We start from the raw sequence: 26,821 nt of genomic DNA, 5'->3' as shown, positions 1-26,821 counted from the left end.
GGAATAGCTGAGACGAAGGTGACGGAACCCGCAGGAAGGTGTGGAATGAAACAGAGCAGCCTCCTGTGTGTCTGAGCCCCAATACATGTTGGAATGGTCCATTAACCCATTTGGCCAAACAGGACAAGCAACTCCCATACACTGTAAGAAGCAAAGTGGTCAAAATTCATGATTCAAGATTTAAGATTGTTTATTCAATCTTCAGTACGTAAGTGTAAAGGAGAACAAAATGATTATTACTCTGAATCTGATGCAGCATAAAAATCACAATAAGTATAAAGAACACAATAAATATAAATATAGATGCAATCCTATATAACACAATGTACAAGTAACTGTTTGACAGTGGTCATATACAGTGGCATACAAAAATTTAGGCACCGCTGGTCAAAGTTTCTGTTACTGTGAATAGTTAAGTGAGTAGAAGATGAACTGATCTCCAAAAGTCATAAAATTAAAGACGAAACATACTTTTCAACATTTTAAGCAAGATTAGTGTATTATTTTAGAGTTGTACAATTTTAGAGTGAAAAAGGGAAAGGAGAACCATGCACGAATTTGGGCACCCCGAGAAATTTGAGCTCTCAGATAACTTTTACCAAGGTCTTAGATCTTAATTCACTTGTTAGGGCTGTGGCTTGTTAACAGTCATCGTTAGGAAAAGCCTGGTGATGCAAATTTCAAAGCTTTATAAATACCCTGACTCCCCAAACCTTACCCCAACAATCAGCAGCCATGGGCTTCTCTAAGCAGCTGCCTATCACTCTGAAAATTAAAATAAATGATGCCCACAAAGCAAGAGAATGCTATAAGAAGATAGCAAAGCATTTTCAGGTAGCCGTTTCCTCAGTTTGTAATGTAATTAACAGTTAACACTCACGGTGAAGGTCAAGTTGAGGTCTGGAAGACCAAGAAAACTTTCTGAGAGAACTGCTCGTAGGATTGCTAGAAAGGCAAATCAAAACCCCCGTTCGACTGCAAAAGAGCTTCAGGAAGATTTAGCGGACTCTGGAGTCGTGGTGCACTGTTTTACTGTGCAGTGACACCTGCACAAATATGACCTTCATGGAAGAATCATCAGAAGAAAACCTTTCCTGTGTCCTCACCACAAAATTCAGCATCAGAAGTTTGCAGCGGAACATCTAAACAAGCCTGATGCATTTTGGAAACAAGTCCTGTGGACTGATGAAGTTAAAATAGAACTTTTTGGCTGCATTGAGCAAGGTATGTTTGGAGAAAAAAGGGTGTAGAATTTCATGAAAAGAACCCCTCTCCAACTGTTAAGCACGGGGCTGGATCGATCATCCTTTGGGCTTGTGTTGTAGCCAGTGGCACGGGGAACATTTCACTGGTAGAGTAAAGATTGAATTCAATTAAATACCAGCAAATTCTTGAAGCAAACATCACACCGTCTGTAAAAAAGCTGAAGATGAAAAGAGGATGGCTTCTACAAAAGGATAATGATCCAAAACACACCTCAAAATCGACAATGGACCACCTCAAGAGGCGCAAGCTGAAGGTTTTGCCATGGCCCTCACAGTCCCCTGACCTAAACATCATTGAGAATCTGTGGATAGACCTCAAAAGAGCAGTGCATGCAAGACGGCCCAAGAATCTCACAGAACTAGAAGCCTTTTGCAAGGGAGAATGGGTGAAAATCCCCCAAAAAAGAATTGAAAGACTCTTAGCTGGCTACAGAAAGCGTTTACAAGCTGTGATACTTGCCAAATGGGGTATTACTAAGTACCGGCCATGCAGGGTGCCCAAACTTTTGTCTCAGGCCCTTTTCCTTTTTTGTAATTTTGAAACTGTAAAAGATGGAAATAAAAAAGTTTTCTTGCTTAAAATATTAAAGAAGTGTAAACAACAGGAATTCTGCAGATGCTGGAAATTCAAGCAACACACATAAAAGTTGCTGGTGAACGCAGCAGGCCAGGCAGCATCTCTAGGAAGAGGTGCAGTCGACGTTTCAGGCCGAGACCCTTCGTCAGGACTAACTGAAGGAAGAGTGAGAACCACTCTTCCTTCAGTTAGTCCTGACGAAGGGTCTCAGCCTGAAACATCGACTGTACCTCTTCCTAGAGATTAAAGAAATGTGTCATCTTTAACTTTATGCCTTTTGGAGATCAGTTCATCTTTTATTCACTTAGCTATTCACAGTAACAGACCAGGGGTGCCCAAACTTTTGCATGCTACTGTATATGCTTGGACAAATGGGGCTCGTCTGCCATGGTTGACAGATCATCTAGAAGAAGGAAAACCCTGACCTTTAAACTTCTGTTGACTTGAGGATATACCCACTCATGGGCAAGGCTTCAGGAGTAAATTCTGAGGATAAATCCGGAGCTGGAATCCCTAAGGCAGTCCTATGTTAAACTCACCGCTGACTGGCAACTTATGGGATTCCACTGGTGCCAATCTGTAACAGTCTCTGCTGTACCTTTGGATTCATCAGATGTGTGGAGAGGGTTATTAGATCAAACCAACCATAGGCTCTCCATATCATACTGCCCTGGTTTACATACTGGCTTGCATATCACATAGTCCATGGGGGGTTGTAGTGACTAATGTGGATGTAGTGTTGGGGGTTAATGGGTGGAGGTGTTGACCATTGTGATGGCTTGGTTTGGGGGGAGGGAAGTAACTATTTTTAAACCTAGTGGTCCTGGTGTAGATGTTATGTAGTCTCTTCCCTGATGGAATTGGAATAAATATTCCATGGGCAGGGTGTGTGGGTTCCTTCCTCACATTATTGGCCTCTTTCCAGCATCTTTCTATATATATATATATGTCCCTCATGGCGGCTCATGATGTGTTGGGCAGTTAACTACCCATTGTAGAGCCCTCCTGTCCGCTGTTTACATACCGTGCAGTGATGCATCATGTTAGGATGCTCTCTGCTGTGCATCCATAGAAGGTTGCGAGCATTGATGTACATAGTCAAGGGGGTAGTGGTCAGAGCATGCAGCTCACAATAGATTTCAAATAAAGACCGCATTCAGCAGAGGGAGGTCTACTGAATAATGCTTTCTAATGTCTTTTCTAGTACACTGAGACCAAAGGCATCAGAATGCATTGGATATCCCGGTGAAGAAATAAAACTTTGAACAAGATCTGTACAAGAATGGAACTGGCCCTTTGGCCCACAATATATGTGTCAGTCATGATTCCAAATGAAACTAATCCCATATGCTGGAACATAATCCAAATCCCTCCTTTCCCTTCATGTTCATGTGTCTGTAGATGCCTCTTAAAAGGCACTATCATATCTGCTTCTGGCAGCACCCTTGGAAATATGTTCCAAGCACCTTCCACTCTGTGTAGAAAACAAACTTGCACTGCACCTCTCCCTTAAACTTTCCTCGCTCTCACATTAAAGTTAAGCTTTCTAGTATTTGAAAGTTTACACTGGGAATTCTGTTTAGTTTTTTTTTGGGATAGGGTTTTTTTTTTCTTCTTTTTTCTTTTTCATGTTTTTTTTTAGTTTTTTTTTTGCTTTGTATTCATTCCTATTCTACACGATTGGGAGTTTTGTCAATTTGTACTATTTGGTCTTAAAATTATTTATTTTAACTGTAACAACGTATCTCTTATTATTTGTATTATTGTTATGTTTTCATTCTATGAAATTAATAAAAAGATTGAAAAAGAAAGTTTACACTGGGAAAATGACTCTGATTATCTAATCTATCATTGCCTCTCATGGTTCCATCAGGTCTCTGCTTGGTCTTTGACACTCCAGAGAAAACAAGTTGTTTAACGCCTTCTTGTAGCTAATACTCTTTAATCCAGGTTGTATCCTGATGTAGGTACTGCTAATTTGGAAAATGTGTGGCTTAGGTAGTTGATGATTGGGTTTAGATGATCTCTGATCTTGACAATTCATTTGCAAACTTTTTTTTACCATGTGAGGAAACATCATCAGTGTCCTGTTTATTGGGGTGTGTCCTCTGAATGCTTGGCCTTTATATACTTATCAATCAGCTGACTGGGCATCATTTCGGAAACTCATTTGTGATGTAGAGAGGTGATCCAATCGCTGATTGGTTCTGTGGCGAACTCCTTGTGGTGTGGTCTGGAATTTTGCCCTCATTGGCTCATAAATAGGATTGGAGTCTACATGACAGTTTACAGAATTGTTTGCGGAAAACCATGCTTCGAGAAATTCTCTTGTATGCCATGTGTTCGCTTGTGCCATGACGTTCACTGATGTCCCATTGAATTTGTGCCACCCTTAATCTTCATGGGTAGTGATTAGTTCACACATTTGATTGAGGTCCATGGATCCTCGTGGATAATTTTCCCCCAGTTGGGCCAACATAATAGTTGCTGCATTCCCTGCACTGGATCTTGTAGCCGACTGTAGCCTTGTCCAATAGCTTGTTTTGGTCTTTTGGTCTGCCAAGTACTCTCCTCACCATTGCTGTAGACTTATGCATGACTGAAATTCTATACTGGAGCAGTCGGGCCATAATTTCCAAGGTATTTTGAAGATATGGACTGACAACCTGTTTGGTCACTTCTTGGTTGGTGTATTGTCGACCTCTAACTTCATGGGGCTGTACAGGATCATAGCAGTTAGGGAAATGCTTTACAATGCTTAAATCTGAAGATTACATTATCTCCAGAAATATTGTGTGCACATTTGCTTTAAGATCATTATTAAGTTTTATATCCAGAAAAATTCTGCTTTGAGCAAGTCATTATTGATGTTCGACATAACCACCATGAGGGAAATTTCATTTTCCGTGTATTAATAACAACAGAGCTGACCTTTAAGGAAGTTTTTCACATGCTTTTGTGGTCAGACTTTCAATCCCTGCTGATGTCAAAGACCATTCCCCAGGAGCTTTCTCATCTAGTAACAACAATGTTTCACCTTGCTGAACTGTCCATAACTATTTGAAACATGTTACAGGCAGCCAAATGTTTGGATCATGTACCTGCAGAAACAGAAATAATCGCAAATAAATTCACTCTGTTATACGTGATGGAAGTACTAAGCACATAGGATTTGCCACAGTGTGAATATGAGCTCCATTCCCCAGAGACATAAATTTAACTGTTAATTTTTAATTCATGACACATTGCTGAATCATTTGCGGTTTTCTGCATACTGTCACAGATATTACACACAGAGCTCACAGAATGCCTTTCATCTGCAATCTCCCACGTTTGGGAAGATGAAAATGAAATTTAAAGTCAATGGAAGCCAGGCAGGTTGATAGGGTGGTTAAGAAGGCATACGGAGTTTTGGCAACACACACAAAAATGCTGGTGGAACGCAGCAGGCCAGGCAGCATCAAAAGGACGAAGTACTGTCAACGTTTCGGGTTGAGACCCTTTGTCAGGACTAACGGAAAAAAGAGACAGTAAGAGATTTGAAACTGGGAGGGGGAGGGGGAGACCCGAAATGATAGAAGACAGGAGGGGGAGGGATGAATCCCAAGAGCTGGGAAGTTGATTGGCAAAATGATACAAGGCTGGGGAAGGGTGAGTATCATGGGACGGAAGGCCTTGGAAGAAAGAAAGGGGAAGGGGAGCACCAGAGGAAGATGGAGAGCAGGTAAGGAGTTATTGAGAGAGGGAAAGAGTGAGGGAGGGGGAGAGAGAGGGAGAGAATAAATAAATAAACAAACAAACAAACGAATAAATTAGGAATGGGGTAAGAAGGGGAGGAGGGGCATTAACAGAAGTTAGAGAAGTCAATATTCATGCCATCAGGTTGGAGGCTACCCAGACGGAATATAAGATGTTGTTCCTCCAACCTGAGTGTGGCTTCATCTTTACAGTAGGGGAGGCCGTGGATTGACATATTGGAATGGGAATGGGACATGGAATTAAAATGTGTGGCCACTGGGAGATCCTGCTTTCTCTGGCGGACAGAGCGTAGGTGTTCAGCAAAGCGATCTCCCAGTCTGCGTTGGGTCTCGCCAATATATAGAAGACCACATCGGGAGCACTGGACGCAGTACATCACCCCAGCTGACTCACAGGTGAAGTGTCACCTCACCTGGAAGGACTGTCTGGGGCTCTGAATGGTGGTGATGGAGGAAGTGTAAGGGCATGTGTAGCACTTGTTCCGCTTACAACGATAAGTACCAGGAGGGAGATTGATGGGAAGGGATGGGGAGGATGAATGGACAAGGGAGTCGTGTAGGGAGCAAATCCTGCGGAAAGCAGAAAGTGGGCTGTGGGGGTGGGGGGGAGACGTGCTTGTTGGTGGGATCCCGTTGGAGATGACGGAAGTTACGGAGAATTATATTTTGGACACGGAGGCTGGTGGGGTGGTAGGTGAGGACAACAGGAACCCTATCCCTAGTGGGGTGGTGGGAAGATGGGGTGAGAGCAGATGTGTGTGAAATGCGAGAGGTGCATTTGAGGGCAGAGCTGATGGTGGAGGAAGGGAAGCCCTTTTCTTTAAAAAAGGAAGACATTTCCTTCATCTTGGAATGAAAAGCCTCATCCTGAGAGCAGATGCGGCTGAGATGGAAGAATTGAGAGGAGTTTTGGCCTTCATTAGTCGAGGGACTGTGTTCAAAATCCATGAGGTAATATTTATAAAACTCTATAAAACTCCGTTCAGATCACACTTGGAATATCATGTTCAGTTCTGGACACCTCATGGTAGGAAGGATGTAGAAGCTTTAGGGAGGGTGCAGAGGTTACGTGGCCATTCCCACCAATAATAAGTACATCACTTTGGATACTGTTGATGGGGACGACCTACCAGGGACAAGTTGCAGTGGTTGCATCTCTGGCACCGAGATGGGACCCTCAACTCAGAAGGGAAGGAGGGAAAAGAGGAGAGCAGTAGTGATAGGGGATTCAATAGTTAGGGAAATGGAGGTCATTTAAAGTTGAAATTTTGAGAGTACAGAATCTTTCTGTTCCTGTTAGGTTGAAAGGAAAGGTTAAAAGTTTGAGAGAGCCATGGTTTTCAAGGGATATTGGAAACTTGGTTCAGAAAAAGAGAGATATCTACAATAAATATCGGCAACATGGAGTAAATGAGGTGCTCGAGGAATATAAAGAAGGTAAAAAGAATCTTCAGAAAGAAATTAGGAAAGCTAAAAGAAGATATGAGGTTGCTTTGGCAAGTAAGGTGAAAACAAATCCCAAGGGTTTCTACAGTTATATTAATAGCAAAAGGATAGTGAGGGATAAAATTGGTCCCTTAAGAGAATCAGAGTGGATAGTTATGTGCGGAGCCAAAAGAGATGGGAGGGATTTTGAACAATTTCTTTTTTTTGGCATTCACTAAGGAGAAGGATATTGAATTGAGTAAAGTAAGGGAAACAAGTAGAGTAGTTATGGAAACTATGACGATTAAAGAAGAGGAAATACTGGCGCTTTTAAGGAATATAAAAGTGGATAAGTCTCCGGGTCCTGACACGATATTCCCGAGGACCTTGAGGGAAGTTAGTGTGGAAATAGCAGGGGCTCTGACAGAAATATTTCAAATGTCATTAGAAACGGGGATGGTGCCGGAGGATTGGCATATTGCTCATGTGTTCCATTGTTTAAAAAGGGTTCTAAGAGTAAACCTAGCAATTATCGGCCTGTGAGTTTGACCTCAGTGGTGGGTAAATCGATGGAAAGTACTCTTAGCAATGGTATATATAATTATCTGAATAGACAGGGTCTGATTAGGAACAGTCAACATGGATTTGTACATGGAAGGTCATGTTTGACAAATCTTATTGAATTTCTTGAAGATGTTATTAGGAAAGTTGACGAGGGTAAAGTGGTGGATGTTGTCTGTATGGACTTCAGTAAGGCCTTTGACAAGGTTCCACACAGAAGGTTAGTTAGGAAGGTTCAATCGTTAGGTATTAATATTGAAGTAGTAAAATGGATTCAACAGTGGCTGGATGGGAGATGCCAGAGAGTAGTGGTGGATGACTGTGTGTCAGATTGGAGGCCGGTGTCTATTGGTTTGCCTCAGGGATCTGTACTGGGTCCAATGTTGTTTGTCATATATATTAATGATCTGGATGATGGGGTGGTAAATTGGATTAATAAGTATGCACATGATACTAAGATAGATGGAGTTGTGGATAATGAAGTAGGTTTTCAAAGCTTGCAGAGAGCTTTAGGCCAGTTAGAAGAATGGGCTGAAAGATGGCAGATGGAGTTTAATGCTGATAAATGTGAGGTGCTACGTTTTGGTAGGACTAATCAAAATAGGACATACATGGTAAGTGGTAGGGCATTGAAGAATGCAGTAGAACAGAGGGATCTAGGAATAATGGTGCATAGTTCCCTGAAGGTAGAATCTCATGTGGATAGGGTGGTGAAGAAAGCTTCTGGTATGTTGGCCTTTATAAATCAGAACATTGAGTATAGGAGTTGGGATGTAATGTCGAAATTGTACAAGGCAAAATTTGTAAAGCCAAATTTGGAGCATTGTGTACAGTTCTGGTCACCAAATTATAGGAAAGATGTCAACAAAATAGAGAGAGTACAGAGAAGATTTACTAGAATGTTACCTGGGTTTCACCTCCTAAGTCACAGAGAACGGTTGAATAAGTTGGCTGTTTATTCTTTGTAGCGTAGAAGGTTGAGGGGGGACTTGATAGAGGTGTTTAAAATTATGAGGCGGATTGATAGAATTGACATCAATAAGTTGTTTCCATTGAGAATGGGGGAGATTCAAACAAGAGGACATGAGTTGAGAGTTAAAGGGCAAAAGTTTAGGGGTAACATGAGGGGGAACTTCTTTACTCAGAGAGTGGTAGCTGTGTGGAACGAGCTTCCAGCAGAAATGGTTGAGGCAGGTTCGATGTTGTCATTTAAAGTTAAATTGGACAGTTATATGGACAGGAAAGGAATGGAGGGTTATGGGCTGAGTGCAGGTCGGTGGGACTAGGTGAGAGTAAGAGTTCAGCATGGACTAAAAGGGCCGAGATGGCCTTTTTCCGTGCTCTAATTGTTATATGGTTATATGGTTATATACCAACTCCATCCTTCTCTGTTCTAGTGAGAACATTCCCAAATTACAGGAACAGTTTCCTCTGTCTTGCTCAAATATTCTAGCTACTCTGATCACCATTCCAGTGGCTAGATTAAAGCTGAAACGCTGGAAAAATACTCAGAGGTTTGCTCATTATCTCCCTCACACACCTCCTCCTGACCTACCTTGTGTCATTCATTTCTGCCACTTGCCAAGTTCCTTCAACTCTTCTATTATTTAATTGCTTCTTCCCTCCCCACTTGCCTGGTGTTTTGAAGCTGATTTTACAAACAAGTGAAAATGTGCAGATGCTGGAAATCCAAATAACACATACAAAATGCTGGAGGAGCTCAGCAGGGCAGGCAGCTTCTATGGAAAAGAGTAAAGTCAACATTTCGAGCCGACTCTTCCCATATCTGATGGAAAACTTAAAATTCAAAGGCTGTTTGTTTTCCACAGATGCTACCTGACCTATGTTGGCGCGTGGCCAAGCGGTTAAGGCGTTGGTCTAGTGATTTGAAGGTCGCTAGTTCGAGCCTGGCTGAGGCAGCGTGTTGTGTCCTTGAGCAAGGCACTTAACCACATATTGCTCAGCGACGACACCAGTGCCAAGCTGTATGGGTCCTAATGCCCTTCCCTTGGACAACATCGGTGGCGTGGAGAGGAGAGACTTGCAGCACGTGCAACTGCTGGTCTTCCATACAACCTTGCCCAGGCCTGCAGCCTGGAAACTTTCCAAGGTGCAAATCCATGGTCTCATAAGACTAACGGATGCCTATTATTATTACCTGACCTGCTACGAGTTTTCAGCATTTTGCATTCTGTCTCAGATTTCCCACAACTGTAGGGTATTTGAGCAACACACACAAAATGTTGGAGGTATTCAGCAAATCAGGCGGCATCTATGTTTTGGACTGTGACCCTTCATTAGGACTGGAGAAAAAATGATGGGGAGGCAGAGTTAGAAGGTGGAAAATAAAACAAGGTGATAGGTGAAACCAGAAGGGGAGGAGGGGTGCAGTAAGGAGCTGGGAAGTTGATTGGTGAAAGAGATACAGGGCTGGAGAAGGGGGAATTTTATGGGATAGGACAGAAGGCCATGGAAGAAAGAATAGAGGGAGGAGCACCAGAGGGAGATGATGAGCAGGTAAGGAGATAAGAGAAAAGGGGGAAAGGGGAATAGGGAGTGGTGAAGGAAGGTGGGGGACAGTAACAGAAGTTCGAGAAATCGATGCTCATGCCATCATTTTGGAGGCTACCTAGACAGAATATAAGGTCTTCCTCCTCCTTCCTGAGAGTGGCCTTATTGCAACAGCAGAGAAGGCCATGGACTGACATGTTGGAATGGGAATGGGAAGTGGATTTAAAATGGGTGGCCACTCGGAGATCCCGCTTTTTCTGCTGGACGGAGCATAGGTGCTCAGCAAAGCAGTCTCCCAACCTACTGATATACAGGAGGCCACAATGGGAGCACTGGACATGGTATATGATGCCAACAGACTCACAGGTGAAGTTTCGCCTCAACTGGAAGGACTGTTTGGGGCCCTGAATGGTAGTGAGGGAGGAGCTGTAGGGGCAGGTGTAGCACTTGTTCTGCCTACAAGGATAAGTGCCAGGAGGGAGATCAGTGGGGATGGACGAATGGACAAGGGAGTCACGCAGGAAGTGATCCCTGTGGAAAGCAGGAAGTGGGGAGGAAGGAAAGATGTGCTTGTGGTGGGATCCTGTTGGAGATGGCAAAAGTTATGATGTGCTGGACACAGAGGTGGGTGAGGGCAAGAGGAACCCTAGCCCTGGGAAGATGGTTGAGGCAGGTTTGACGTTGGCGTTTAAAGTTAAATTGGACAGCAAAATGGACAGGAAAGGATGGAGGGTTAATGGCTGAGTGCAGGTCGGTGGGACTAAGTGAGAGTAAGAGTTTGGCACGGACTAGAAGGGCCGAGATGGCCTGTTTCCATGCTGTAGTTCTTATATGATTATATGGTGAGGATGGAGTGAGGGCAGATGTGTGCGAAATGGAAGTGATGTGGTTGAGGGCAGTGTTGATGGTGGGTGGGGGGGGAAGCCTCTACCTTTGAAGAAGGAGGCCATCTCTTTCATTCTGGAATGAAAAATCTCATCCTGAGAGCAAATGCAGTGGAGGCAGAGGAATTGAGAGAATGGGTTAGCATTTTTACAAGTAACAGGGTGGGAAGAGGTGTAGTCCAGCTAGCTGTGAGAGTCAGTGGATTTATAATAGATATCAGTAGATAAGCTGTCCCCAGAGACAGAGAGATTGAGACAGGGCAGGGACACGTCAGAAATGGATCAATTAAAATTGAGGGCAGGGTGGAAGTTGGAGGCAAATTTGTTGAAGTCGACAAGGTCCGCATGGGTGCAGGAAGCAGCACCAACGTCCTCATCGATGTAGCGTAGGAAAAGTTGGAAAGTGACACGTAGCTGACAAAAAGGCAGGCATAACTCAGACCTGCAAGTGCCCATGGCTATACCGTTTGTTTGAAGGAAGTAGGACCATCATGTTGCCAGGATTCGAGGTACTGAGTTGTAGAGAGAGATTAAGCAAGCTAGGAATTCAATACATTGGTGTGTAGGAGATGAGGGGTGGTGTTATACATGTGCACAGAATCATGAAAGACATAGATAGGGTGAATGTTTACAGTCTTTTTCCCAGGGTTGAGGTCATAGGTTTAAGGTGAGAGGGGAGAGATCTAATAGGAAGCTGGGGGGCAATCTGTTCACCCAGTGCATTGTCTACATATGGAATGAGCCGCCAGAGACAGTCGTTAGGTCAAGGTCAAATTAAATTTATTATCAAATTACATACCTGTCACCACATACAAACCTGAGGTTCATTTCCTTGCAGGCATACTTAACAAGTTCATAATGGAATCAATGAAAGCCCGCACCAACTTGGGCATTCAACCAATGTGCAAGAGTTGTTTGTCCATCGTTGACGTCGATGAGGACCTTGACACCATAATGATGGTGTCGAGACTAGCGCGTGATTTGGATTTAAGTGAGGGAGAGTTGCGCAGCGTCAGCCTCTCTCTCTCTTCCCAATTCCCATCTGGGTCCAGTGGCAAGACAGAGTCTAGACAGCTGGAGATGGGACTAGGCGCAGTGGATGACCAGGACGTCTTCTGTGTCTTGTCCTGCTCTACACGTTCCACGACGCTTGCAGAGACCGCCTTCTTGACCGTTGGACCTTCCATTGGTCTCGTCCGCTCAATCCGCCGGAGTCTGTCTTCACATGCTGGGATAGACAACTCCCTATCTCACCGGGGGTTTGAGCCCCGTCGGCTACCCTCACCTGGTTTAGCCGGCTTGTCGAAGCCGTTGCCCGGGGTGTGGCCGCTGTCGCATGCAAACAGCTACGGGGAGCCGCAGGTGAGAGCTGAGTGCCAGGTGGGGACCAAAGGTGGACTAACCGCCCTTAAAAGGACGCGACATGTTCCCCCACCAGAGGTACTACCCCTCTCTGACACCCCATGTGCAAGAGACAACAAATTGTGCAAATATAAAGAGAAAGATTTAATATTAATAAATAAATAAGCAATAAATATCCAGAACATGAGAAAAAGAGTTCTTGAAAATGAGTTTATAGGTTGTGGGAACATTTCAATGATGGAACAAGTGAAGTTGAGCAATATTATCTCTTTTGGTTCACGAGCCTGGCGGTTGACGAGTAATAACCGTTCCTGAACCTGGTGGTGTGAGACCTGAGACTCCTGTATCTTCTTCCGGATGGCAGTGGTGAGAAGACAGCATGACCTGGGTGGTGGAGTCTCTGATAATGAACGCTGCTTTCTTGTGACAGTATATCATGTAGATGTGCTCAATGGCAGAGAGGGCTTTACCTGTGATGGACTAAGATGTATCCATTACTTTTTGTAGGACTACACAAAGTAAGGGAGGTAAAATAACAATATTAAAAAAAACTCTTGGATAAATACATATATTTTTATTTATATGTAATTCTGTATTTTTTTAATATGATTCCCTCTTCTTTATAAATGTTGAATGTTGTTTTTGTCGTCTGTTATGCCTGACCAACACAGTAAATTCCTAATACAGTAGATTCTGGTTAATTGGGCCGTCAGTTAATTGGGACAGCCATATATTATGGACAACTTTGAAAAAACAAAAACAAAATCAAGAAATTAGACAAGATTCCCTTTGGCCACTATTCCACTTAATTGGGGCAGGAGACTGCTGGCAAACAGTTTCTAACCAGTCGTGTGCACTTGTGTGGTCGTTAGACACTATAACATGCTCAGAGCAAACATTTTTAAAATAGTGTCAGTTGCATGTGTTTATGTTCAAAAAGCAGTGATTTTTGTTACTGAGCGTTGGTGAGAAGTAAGCAGTAAGACAATTTGGAACTGCTTTGCTCACCAGGGTTTCAAACTTGGAGATGCCAGAAATGTCAGGGAGTGAAAATGAGATGATTGTGCTACTTCAACAAGTTAGGCACTAAGAAGAATTTGAAGGTATCAACAATCATCTAGAATGTCACAATGGAATTGAAGATTTAGAGGAGGCAATTATCAAACGCATTGTACGAAGCTAGTACTAGGTGTCTGTGCAGATTTTATTTATTTACAATCAATCAAAAGAAAACAACAGATAAATTCCTCCAGCAATAACTTGTAGAAATTAATACATAATTTTATAGTACTGTAGAGGTATTGGTAGTGCTCTAACTTATTCTGTATTTGAATTAAATATATACATCATTACTCAGTCAAATGATAGATTTTTAATATACCTTTTAGTTTTTCCATGAAATATCAGCTAATTTGGTCAGCTGCTTAACTGGGCCACAATCTACTAGACCTGATGTATCCCAATAGAATAAGGATCAAATGCAGAAAACCAGGACTAGTTGAGAAGGCAATATTGATCAGCTTGGAAGAAATGGGTCAAGTATTCTGTTTCAGTTTTGAATGACCTCATGACTCTATGACTGTCACTTGCTGATAAACAAGTGCCAAATCTGTATTGAAAAAAAGTTACAAAATGTCAAGAAAAATCAACCGTAAATGAAAAAAAAGTTCATTTTAACACAGAATTGTCTTAATCAAATTCAGTTATGCTATTATATACTTTATTTGGAACATCTAAAGAGGAATAAATCTGTGCTACTCCAGGAACCCGTTCTGGCCCTGGTCCAGAAAATTCTACAAGAAGGTGGCGGATATGGCCCAGTCCATCACAGTTAAAGCCCTCCCCGCCTTTGAGCACATCTACAAGAAGCACTGTCGGAGGAAAGCAGCATCCATCATCAAAGACCCTTACCATCCAGGCCTTGCTCTTTTCTTGCTGCTGCCATCATGACAGAGGTAGAAAAACCTCAGGACCCACACCACTAGGTTCAGAAACAGTTATTACACCTGAACCATCAGCCTCCTGAAGTAGATAACTTCACTCACCTCAACACTGAACTGATTCCACAACCTATGAACTCACCTTCTATAATTCACATAACTCATGTTCTAGAACTCTATAACTCATGTTCTCAATATTTATTATTTTCTTATTTATTATTATACCTTTTTCGTACTTCCACAATTTGTTGTGTTTTGCACATTAGTTGTTTGTCTGCCTTTGTGTGCAGTTATTTATTGATTCCATTGTGTTTCTTTGTATTTACTGCGAATGGCCACAATAAAATGTATCTCAGGGTAGTACATGGTGATATGTATGTACTTTGATAATAAATTACTTTTATTTTGGCATAAGTGAAATAACTTGATATGGTTAACAGAAGTCTATCGTTTTCAGACGAAACAAGAGACTTAACATCAATTGCCAGTTGTTGAGTTCCAGTAGCTGTCAACAACAGCTCATATATTTTGCATAACTTGGAGAGTAGCATCGCATTGGGAGTGTCAAAACAAATTATATGCCTCTCTTCTCTTTGTTTCCTGCTTAACTTGGAAATAACGTGTATCCATGTGTTCTGGAATTACATTTGCTGGGGAGACTTGCCAGTGGCACATCCAAGTTCCGTTTAGACTATGGGAATTTTCTGAAATGTGTCTGCTTCACTTAATCCTACTGAAAACAGCAACAAACTGTGCATCTGTTCAAATTCATCCATGCAGGTTTTGGACAGTCCAGCAAGTGGAAATTTTTCCCTTCCATCTACCCTATCAAGTTCTATCATTGCCTTAAAAAAAACTCTATTCCGTCTCACTCGTGTAACTGAATCTCAGTGCGCTGAACTGCCTTGCAAACCATTCAAAGTTCAAAGTAAATTTATTATCAAAGTATACATATCAAATACAATCTTGAGATTTGTCTTTTTGCAGGCACTCACAAAACAAAGAGACATAACAGAATCCATGAATAGCCACACACACAAAAACCAAAAAATAAATCCAGAAGAGGATAAATCATGTAAAAATGTAAAAAAATCAAAACAAGTGATACATAGAACATGAACTGAAGGGCTCCTGGAAGTGAATCTACAGGCTGCAGAACCCTTTCAACACTGAGGTGAGTGAAGGAGGTCCAAGAGCCTGATGGCTACAAAGCAACAACTGGTCCCGAACCTGCTGGTGTAGGACCCAAGTCTCCTGCGCCTCTTGTCCGATGGAAGGAGTGAGAAGAGAAGGAGATGCATCGGCAAGTTTGCGGCTCTTGGAGGTTCATGGCAGGGAGAGTTTCTCCCTTCTACCGTCTGTGTAAGATGATGGGGCTATCAGGACTTGAGACTTTTTTTTACCATGCCCATGGTCTGCTCTTTATCAAATTACGGCATTGCTTTGCACTGTTGTAACTATATGTTATAATTATGTGGTTTTGTCAGTTTTAGTCTTGGTTTGTCCTGTGTTTCTGTGGTATCTTTCTGGAGGAACATTGTATCATTTTTTAATGCATGCATTTCTAAATGACAATAAACGAGGACTGAGTGTCCTCATAATCTAATCTAAAAAAAAGATGGGTCAAACACAGGCAAATGGGATGGGCTCAGGCAAGGGAACTTGGCTGGCACAAAGTAGTGTGCTGAAAACCCTTACTCACCCACAGCTCATGGGCCATGAGGGATGTATGCCATATGCTGTTCTGCAAATTGATTAAGTTAAAAAAAAGAGCAACCCTGAGGATACAAATGAACAAAATGAAGATGCTGTAAATCTGAAATAAACACGAGAAAAGACTGAAAGCATCTAATGGATCAAACAATATCTGTAGGGCATTTCAAATTGAAGGTGCTCTATCAAAACCTTATATCCATCATAAAGAGATCTGACCAGAGAACTGCTTATGGGCTTCAGAAAGGGTTAGATGAGGGAACACCCACTAGTTATAGAGAACGGAAAAAGGGAGCAATTTCAGGTTCCTGGGCGTCAGTATTGAAGGTGTATCCTGAGCTCAGCATGTTGATTTAGTTACAAAGAAGGCACGACAGTGGTTTATTTCATTCGGAGTTTGAGTACATTTTGGTATGCGAACAAAGACACTCACAAATTTCTACAGCTGTACCATGGAGAGTATTCAAACTGGCTGCATCACCGTCAGGATTGAAATAAGCTGCAGAAAGTTGTAAACTCAGTCAGATGCGAAGGGCCTGTATTGGGCTGTAGGTTTTCTATGTTTCTATAGAAACATAGAAACATAGAAAATAGGTGCAGGAGTAGGCCATTCGGCCCTTCGAGCCTGCACCGCCATTTATTATGATCATGGCTGATCATCCAACTCAGAACCCCGCCCCAGCCTTCCCTCCATACCCCCGGATCCCCATAGCCACAAGGGCCATATCTAACTCCCTCTTAGATATAGCCAATGAACTGGCCTCAACTGTTTCCTGTGGCAGAGAATTCCACAGATTCACCACTCTCTGTGTGAAGAAGTTTTTCCTAATCTCGGTCCTAAAAGGCTTCCCCTTTATCCTCAAAGGGGACTTGTTCTGGACTTCCCCAACATTGGGAACAATCTTCCTGCATCTAGCCTGTCCAATCTCTTTAGGATCTTACATGTTTCAATCAGATCCCCCCTCAATCTTCTAAATTCCAACGAGTACAAGCCCAGTTCATCCAGTCTTTCTTCATATGAAAGTCCTGCCATCCCAGGAATCAATCTGGTGAACCTTCTTTGTACTCCCTCTATGGCAAGGATGTCTTTCCTCAGATTAGGGGACCAAAACTGCACACGATACTCCAGGTGTGGTCTCACCAAGGCCTTGTACAACTGCAGTAGTACCTCCCTGCTCCTGTACTCGAATCCTCTCGCTATAAATGCCAGCATACCATTCGCCTTTTTCACCGCCTGCTATACCTGCATGCCCACTTTCAATGACTGGTGTATAATGACACCCAGGTCTCGTTGCACCTCCCCTTTTCCTAATCGGCCACCATTCAGATAATAATCTGTTTTCCTATTTTTGCCACCAAAGTGGATAACTTCACATTTATCCACATTAAATTGCATCTGCCATGAATTTGCCCACTCACCCAACCTATCCAAGTCACCCTGCATCCTCTTAGCATCCTCCTCACAGCTAACACTGCCACCCAGCTTCGTGTCATCCGCAAACTTGGAGATGCTGCATTTAATTCCCTCATCCAAGTCATTAATATATATTGTAAACAACTGGGGTCCCAGCACTGAGCCTTGCGGTACCCCACTAGTCACCGCCTGCCATTCTGAAAATATGTTTTATAGATTTAGGAAACAGTCCCCTTGATAAGATTAAACGTTCAAACTTCAAAGTAAATGTATTATCAAAGTACATAGGTGCCTATAAAAAGTATTCAGCCCCCTTGGAAGTTTTCATGTTTTATTGTTTTACACATTGCATCACAGTGGATTTAATTTGGCTTGTTTGACACTGATCAACAGAAAAAAAGACTCTTTCATGTCAAAGTGAAAACAGATCTCTACAAAGTGATCTAAATTAATTACAAATATAAAATACAAAATAATTGATTTCATAAGTATTCAGCCCCTTCAAATCAGCACAGTATTTAGTAGATGCATCTTTGGCATTAATTACAGCTTTGAGTCTGTGTGGATAGGTCTCTATCAGCTTTCCACACCTTGAAACTGATGTTTTCCCCATTCTTCCTGACAAAACTGTTCAAGCTCTGTGAGAGTGCATGGAGATCATGAGTGAACAGCCCTTTTCAAGTCCAGTTACAAATTCAATTGGATTGAGGTCAGGATTTTGACTTGGCCACTCCAGGACATTAAATTTGTTGTTTTTAAGCCATTCCTGTATAGCTTTGGTTTTTTGCTTGGGGTCATTGTCTTGCTGGAAAACAAATCTTTTCCCAAGTCACAGTTCACTTGTAGACTGCATCAGGTTTTTCTCAAGGATTTCCCTGTATTTTGCTGCATTCATTTTACCCTCTGCCTTCACAAGCTTTCCAGGGCCTGTTGCAGTAAAGCATCCCCACGGCATGATGCAGTCACCACCGAGCTTTACGGTAGGGATGGTGTGTTTTTGATGATGTGCTGTGTTTGGCCAACACCAAACATAGAGTTTAGTTTGATGGCCAAAAAAAATCTCAATTTTGGTTCTAGCTGACTTCAGAGCCTCCTATGTGTCTTCTGGTAAACTCTAGCTAAGATTTCATGTGAGTTTTTTCAACAGTGGCTTTCTCTTTGCCACTCTCCCATAAAGCTGCAACTGGTGAAGCACCGGGACAACAGTTGTTGTACGCACAGTCTCTCCCATCTCAGCCACTGAAACTTGTAACTCCTCCAGAGTTGTCATAGGTCCCTTGGTGGCCTCCCTCACGAATCACCTTCATGTACGGGCAATCAGTTTTTGAGGACAACTTGCTCTAGGCAGACTTACAGCTGTGCCATATTCTTTCAATTTCTTGATGATTGACTTACAATACTCAAAGGGATATTCAGTGACTTGGAAATATTCTTGTATCAATCTCCTGACTTGTGCTTTTCAATAACCTTTTCGCAAAGTTGCTTGGAGTGATCTTTTGTTTTCATGGTGTAGTCTTTGCCAGGATACTGACTCACCAGCAGTTGGACTTTGCAGATACAGATGTATTTTAACTACAATCAACTGAAACACCTTGACAGCACACAGGTCTCCATTTAACTTATTATGTGACCTCTAAAACCAATTGGCTACACTAGTGTTGATTTGATCTGTCATATTAAAGGAGGGGGGGTGATACTTATGCAATTATTTTGTGTTTTATACTCGTAATTAATTTAGATTATTTTGTAAAGATCTGTTTTCACTTTGACATGCAAGAGACTTTTTCTGTTAATCAGTGTCAAAAAGTCAAATTAAATCCACTGTGATTCAATGTTGTAAAAAAAAAACATGAAAACTTCCAAGGGGGGTGAATACTTTTTATAGGCACTGTATATGGGTCACCATGTACAACCCTGAGATTCATTTTCTTGAGAGCATACATAGCAAAACAGGTCAAGTTTATTGTCATTTAACTACATACATGTTAATAACGTATATAATGCATATAGAATAGAGACTATTTCTCTGAACCAAGGTGTAAAACATCGTCGTAACCATAACACACAATAACGTAGGATGGTCAGGATACAATCTATAAATGAATCACACATAAATAACAAACTAAAGTGTATCAATATTAAAAACCGAAGGTATTGTAAGGTACCGAACAGATTAACCAGTGACACTTCGAATACAATGCGGCAGCGGGAAGTTCAGAAGCCTAATGGCCAGGAGGATGAAGCTTATTCTCATCCGACTGTTCTTGTTTCTATGCATCAGAGTCTCCTACCTTATGGTAGAAAGTCAAAGAAGATGCCGGACAGGTGGGATCCATAATAATACCAAGGACCCTGTGTATGCGGAGCTCCTGATAACTGCCTTCGATGGATGGTAGGAAGGCCTCTATGATACTCTCAGCTGTTCTCACAGCCCTTTGTAGGGACTTCTGGTCTGATACTCGACTGCTGTACACCAGATGGAGATACAACTTGTCAGTAAGCTCCTGTAAAAGGCAGTAAAGATGGGGTGGTTGCCGGTGGGAGCCTTGCTTGCCTCAGTCTTCTAAGGAAGTGGAGCCACTGCTGTGCCTTCTTGTTCAGGAAGGTGACATTAAGGGACCGGGTGAAGTCATCCGTGATGTGAAACCCCAGGATACTGGTGCCTAACTCGCTCTATGGAGGAGATATGTATTCGCAGAGAATAATAGAGTCATAAAAGAATCAATTAAAGTCTACAGTGTGGAAAACCACAAACTATACAAATACATGTAACACTCTGAGAAAAGATTCAGTGCTAATGTTATGGTCCTTCTGTAACAGCAGTGTTTGGGTTAGGACTAGAGATAACGGGGGCTTTCCAATGAAGGGAGTGTTTTTTTTTCTTGTTGTATGCCTGGGACCGAGGTGATCTGGGTCTTTTGTTCGGCAAGAGATGGAGAGAGAAGATGCCAGAAAGGAGTGGACTTGGAGTGGGGCTGGGAGTCGACGAAGCCAGCGGAAATCGGTGGAGGACCAGCGGAAGGGAAACATGAGCTCCGACTTGTGTACATTAGTCTGTTTCATTAAAATGGGCCCTTTTCCTTTTGTTTTTTCTTACTAACTCTTTAATCAAATTAAGGATTATAAAGCTAAATTGTTTAATTGCATATGCTGTACGGTCTGTTATCTCATGCTACTGATTTGTAACGGGGAATAAATCACGCAGCATCCACACAAACCAGAAGTTTTGCACCTCAAAGTTTCACATGTTTGGTAGAGCCAGAGATTGTCTTCCCTAGAGTTTTGCTGCTGACCAATTCTGAGGGTTACGGTTGTGGGGGCTCATCCGGGATCGATTTCGTTGGATACTGTGTGATTGCTCTGAGTATTGAACCAGTGGGTTGTGTGTTTAGGTCTGTGCTAGTATGGATGCTGCTGGGGTGGAGCGGTGGTTACCGGTGACTATTGCGTGTGTGTTGAGTGGGGTAGGTATTCATACTCCAGATGAATTGTTAATTTGACTTCTCCTCCCGGAGGGTGGAGAAGATGGCAGTGCGACGACAGCGTGTATGGCCACTTCGGTGATGAATATCTGTTATCTGTCAAGTAGGGGACCGTGTACAATCCTGATTTGATGGAGACAGACGTGTGAGCACAGCGGAACATCTGGAAAACTTCTGAAATGCCCGTTTTGCTGCCGCTGCTACTGTGTGGTAACCAGAATCTCCAGAGCTGAAGGCCCTGAAATCCTCGGCTTTGCGTGTTTCAGTGGCCGGGGAGAGGTCAAAGGTGTTCGGCAGAGGATGGCGCTCAGGAGGCTGTATCAGAGAGGCTGGTTGGAAGCTTGGAGTTTTTGGATGGATGGACGCGGGGTCGGCTGGGGTCAGCTGCTTCCAAGGTATTGGCAAGTTGACGGTGCCTGGAGGTTTATGGCAGGGAGTTTCTCCCTTTTGCCGCCTGCTATCGGACACTCGGGAGTCAATCGACTCGGGACTTTGAGACTTTTTTTTACTGTGCCCATGGTCTGTTCTTTATCAAATTATGGTATTGCTTTGCACTGCTGTAACTATATGTTATAATTATGTGGTTCTGTCAGTGTTAGTCTTTGGTCTGTCCTGTTTTCTGTGATATCACTCCGGAGAAACATTGTATCATTTCTTAATGCATGTATGCATTTCTAAATGACAATAAAAGAGGACTGAGTGTTCTCATAATCTAAGTATTGTTAAAGCTATAGGGAAAGTTATGATCGTGGGGCGGAAGTTTGATAAAATGGTAGGCAGAGAGCTTGTTTTAGTTCAGACTAGTGCTGACGTAATGACAGTGGAACTGCCTGGTACTACTGGAGCCCCAGGAGACGGGGGTGCTGTGGGCGGTTCATACTTTCTGGGAGGAGGAGAGGGTATTGGAGCAGGCTGAACTGCAAGTCGAGTCTCCCGTAGATTTCAATGACAGGGTTCTCTCTTTTCTGAGGATTGAGTGCTCAGATTTGGAATGTCTAATTAGTCCCCGTCCCCCAGTGAAGATTGAGAGTTTTGAGCTAGTATCAGTCCTTACCTTTCTGGCGAATAAATGGCCCAGTGCACAGGCAGAGGGTCCTAGTTATCAGAAGCTAAGAATGCTTTCTGGAATGAAGAGGGGGAAGAGGGGTATGAGACTTGGGTGGACAAGACCTCTCAGTTGTTAGACGAGTGGCAGTGCTCTGATCACGTAAAGAGACAGAGATTGGTTGATAATTTGAGGGGGTGGGCTTCTGACATTGTGAGAGCCGTAAAATCACAGTACCCCCTCGCCACTGCTGCAGCCTACATGCAAGCACTGGAAAATGGAGCTCGTGACGGGGTTTCAGAACATGAGTCAAGAGAAGGAGGAGAAGCTTTCTGCCTATGTCTTTCGGCTAGAGAGGCAGCTTAATTGTTTGTGGTACAGGGAGGCCATTCAGGCGGCTGAGGTGGATCAGTTAAGAATGGACCAAATAGCGAAGGGCGTTCAATCCCAGAACCTGATCACCTGGGGTCTCCAATTGCTCGTAAGTTGCGACCCCTCCCTTGTTTGTTGAGCTGATCAGAGAAGAACGCTTCGGAGCTGCAGGAGGGCTCCATCAGCAGGGTACAGTTCTTGGTCCCCTGTGTTGAATTTACCACGGATAGCCCAACCCAGGGAGTGGTAAAGGAGGTCGTGATAGAGTTGAGAATTGAGATGTCCCAGTTGTTATCAGCAGGTGTGCCCACCCCCCCCCCCATATTGGAACTGATAGGGGCAGACCCCCTGAGGGGACGGACTACGCTGAGGGCTGCAGGTGGCCGGGGTTCTGCGAGAAGGGGAGTGTCTGGTATTGTCTGTTATAACTGTGGTGAAGAGGGATGCTTCAGGTGGGAGTGTGAATGACGGGAGACTCCTCGGAGAGCAAGTCTCCGGGTACCTAAGCAGAGAGAGACACTGGGAAACTTAGAGGAGACCCGGTGAGGGAACGGCCTGATGTCTCGGGAGGAACAAGTTCCCAGCAATATACGAAGGGCCACTTGAAAGTGAAAAACCCTATTCCTAAAGGCTTAATGGGGCCAAGCTCCAGTGTATCGCTATGGATAGAGGGTATTTATGCTACAGCCATACTTGACACAGAGTTTGCAGGTCACTTTGCTGTACTGTTCGTTTTACAACCAGTACGTGATGTTTTTACCATTGACGCCACTCAGTGCACTAGAGACCTGGGGTCTTAGTGCTAGTGATTATCTGTATGATGCTTATTTGTCAGTGAAGCTGGAGTTTTCGGAGGCTGATATGGGAGTGTCTGAGGTCCTTGATACATTAGCGCTGGCTTGTCCGGACCCTGTTGAGAGGAGTGGAGTTTCGATTCTTGCTGCGACCAACACTCCTATTGTGAGGAGGCTCATGGGGGCCAGCAAGGAGAAAGCTGGAGAGAGCTTTCTGAGGACATTGTCCGTTCATCTGGTATCTCGAGCTGCTTTTGAGGAAGAGTGTGGCTGCATTGGGCCGGATAACAAGTTTAGATGAGGGATTGTGTGGTTCACCCAGTCAAAGCCAGTCGTGTTATGGCCCAGGGATGTAGTGAGAGTAATGAGAACCCCTAAATTTCCCGGAATGCCTGAGGGCGAGGCCCCCTTAGTGGATGCTCCGAAAGACCATGAGGAGGAATCTGAATTACCTGGTAGGGTACTGGTAGGCCAGAACTGCAGAAGCCCTTAGTTGTACAAGCGAACAGGGTGGCAGTGATTGTCAGGAACACTGCGAAGAAGGAGGTCACCTTCAAGCTGGAGATGCCCTGGTTCATCTCTTCCCAATGACAGCAATATCTAGTATCCCTGTGAGACAAGCTGGGGAGAAACCATCTGCAAAAGGGGGAAAGTTGACTGCTGAGTCATTCAACTTTGGGGATTCCCCAGTACCTGCGGGTTGGAAGAAGAGGTTGATAGAGAAAATGTTGAAGCTGGAAGGTGTCTTTTCCACTGAGAAGTTTGATGTGGGTTGTTCCCTAGAGCACATGTCACACTATCCAGGTGACCGAGGACACCCCGTTCAGAGAGAGGTTGCGGCGACTTGTCCCTGCAGAAATGGAGGACGTTCGGCAGCATTTGTGGAAGTTGAAGGAAGCTGGGATCATCACTGAGTTCAGAAGCCCCTATGTGTCCCCAATAGTAGTGGCCAGAAAGAAGAATGGGAAGATACGGATGCGTGGATTATTGGACTCTGAACCAGCATACTGTCCCCAACCAGTATATGGTCCCAAGGATCGATGATGCGCTGACCTGTCTGAGTGGTGCATAGTGGATGACTGTGCTGGACTTGCGGAGTAGATATTACCAGACCCCCGTGAGTGGGGCTGACAAAGAGAAGATGGCATTTATCTATCACTGGGATTCGTCCAGTTCGAGAGGATGCCCCAGGGCATATCGGGAGCCCCTGTTACCTTTCAACGTGTTGTGGAGAAAACAGTGGGGGATATGAACTTGATTGGGGTATTGGTGTATCTGGATGACCTCATAGTGTTTGGGTCCATCTTCAAGGAAAAAGAAGCGAGGCTCCTGAATATGCTGGGCTGTCTGAAAGCCGAAGCGTTAAAACTTTCACTGGACAATTGCCAGTTCTGCAAGACATCTGTCAGTTGCGTTGAGCACATAGTCTCATGGGATGGAGTAGCTATAAATCTGCCCAAGATAGTGCCAGTGATCACATGGCCAAGGCCCCAGACTGTGAGCATTTTGCGTTCGTTTCTTCGGTTCTGTGGGTACTATCGAAAGTTCGTGAAGGGCTACACGAAAGTGAGTTACCCTTTAAATCAGCTTCTGTGTGGTTACCCTCCCTTGGGGAATAAAGGGAAGAGGACAAAAGGAGAGGAGGGTAAAGAGTGTTTTAGCCCTTCGGAGCCTTTAGGACCTAGGTAGGATGCGAAATATGAAGAGGCCTTTCAGTCGCTGAAGGAGCTGCTGACCCAGGCGCCGATGCTGGCTTTTGCAGACCCCTGATTGCCATATGTACTGCACACAGACATCAGCAGAGAGGGCTTAGGGGGTGTTCTGTATCAAGATCAGTGCACTGGGTTGAGACTGTTGCGTTTGTCAGCTGGTGTCTGTCGCCCTCTGAGAAAAGCTATTCCACGCACAAGTTGGAATTTTTGGTGTTGAAATGGACTGCGGTGGATAAGTTGAGTGACTACCTCTATGGTGCCAAGTTTGAGGTGAGGACGGACAACAATACCCTAACTTATATCCTGACCTCAGCGAAATTGGATGCTACAGGCCATCAGTGGTTGGCGGTGTTGTCTGCCTATGATTTCAGCCTGAAGTACCTGCCAGGAAGTAGGAACATTGACCTGATGCTTCGTCCTGCTGTGTACCTGAAGGGCTGGACAAGAATGGAGAGTGGGAGAGCATTCCTGCCCCGGGAGTAAAAGCCATGTACCGGTTTGCAATCACCGTGAAGGCAGAGGGAGGCAAGGGCAGGATCGAGTGGTAGATCAATTGGGAGCTTCGGATGATGCCATTCCACAAGTTTACTGTAACCTGTGTTAAGGTGGGTAAGTCACCTGGACCAGATGGACTACATCCCGGAGTCCTGAGAGAGGTTGCTGAAGAGATAACAGATGCATTGGCCATGATCTTTCAAGAATCACTTGATTCTGGCATGGTCCTGGAGGACTGGAAGATTGCAAATGTCACTCCACTCTTTCAGAAGGGAGGAAGGCAAAAGAAAGTAAATTATAGGCTAGTTAGCCTAACCTCAGTGGTTGGGAAAGTAATAAGGTCTATTTTTAAGGATGAGGTTTCGGAGCACTTGGAGACTAATGATAAAATAAGTCAAAGTCAGCATGGTTTCTGTGAAGGGAAATCTTGCCTGACAAAGGAGAGGCAGTGATTGTCACTTACTTGGATTTTTAGATGGCGTTTGATAAGGTGTCACACATGAGGCTGATTAACAAGATAAAATCCTATGGCGTTACGGGAAAGATAGTGGCATGGATAGAGGAATGGCTGAGAGCCAGGAGGCAGCGAGTGGGAATAACTGGTTGACTGACAGTGACTTGTGGTATTCCTCGGGGGTCTGTATGTGCTTTTCACATTGCTTATCCATGATTTAGATAATGGAATTGATGGCTTTGTGGCAATTTCACAGATGATAGAGATAGGTGGAGGGGTAGGTAGTGCTGAGGAAGCAATGTGATCGCAGCAGGACTTAGACAAATTGGAAGAATGGGCAAAAAAATGGCAGATGGAATACAGTTTTAGGAAATGTATGATAATGCATTTTGGTAAAAGGAACAATAGTGCAGACTATTTTCTCAATGGGGAGGAGGTTCAAACATCAGATGTGCAAAGGGACTTAGGAGTCCTCGTGCAAGACTCCCAAAAGGTTAATTTATAAGTTGAGCCTGTGGTAAAGAAGGCAAATGTAATGTTACCATTTATTTCCAGGGGAATAGAATATAAAAGCAAGAAGATAATGCTGAGACTTTATAAGACACCAGTCAGGCTACGCTTGGAGTATTGTCACTAGTTTTGGGCTCCATATCTCAAAAAGGATGTATTGTCATCAGACAGAGTCCAATGGAGGTTCATGAGGATGATTCCGGAAATGAAGTGGTTAACATGTGAGGAACATTTTGTCATCTTTGGGCCTGTACTCACTGGAATTTAGAAGAATTCAGTGGGATCTCATTGAAGCCTACTGAATGTTGAAAGGACTAGATAGGGTGGTGTGGGGAGGATGTTTCCTATGGTGGGTGTATCCAGAACTAGAGGGCACAGCCTCAAAATTGAGGGGCAACCCTTTAGAACAGCAGTAAAGAGGATTTTTTTTTTTAGCTAGAGAGTAGTAATTCTGTGGAATGCTCTGCCACAGACTGATTGGAGACCAAATTCGTCTGTATATTAAGGCAGAAGATGATCTTTTCCTGATCGGTCAGAACATCAAAGG

This window comes from Mobula hypostoma, chromosome 6, assembly GCF_963921235.1.
Source record: "Mobula hypostoma chromosome 6, sMobHyp1.1, whole genome shotgun sequence".
NCBI lineage: Eukaryota > Metazoa > Chordata > Chondrichthyes > Myliobatiformes > Myliobatidae > Mobula > Mobula hypostoma.
This window is presented reverse-complemented; position numbering follows the sequence as displayed.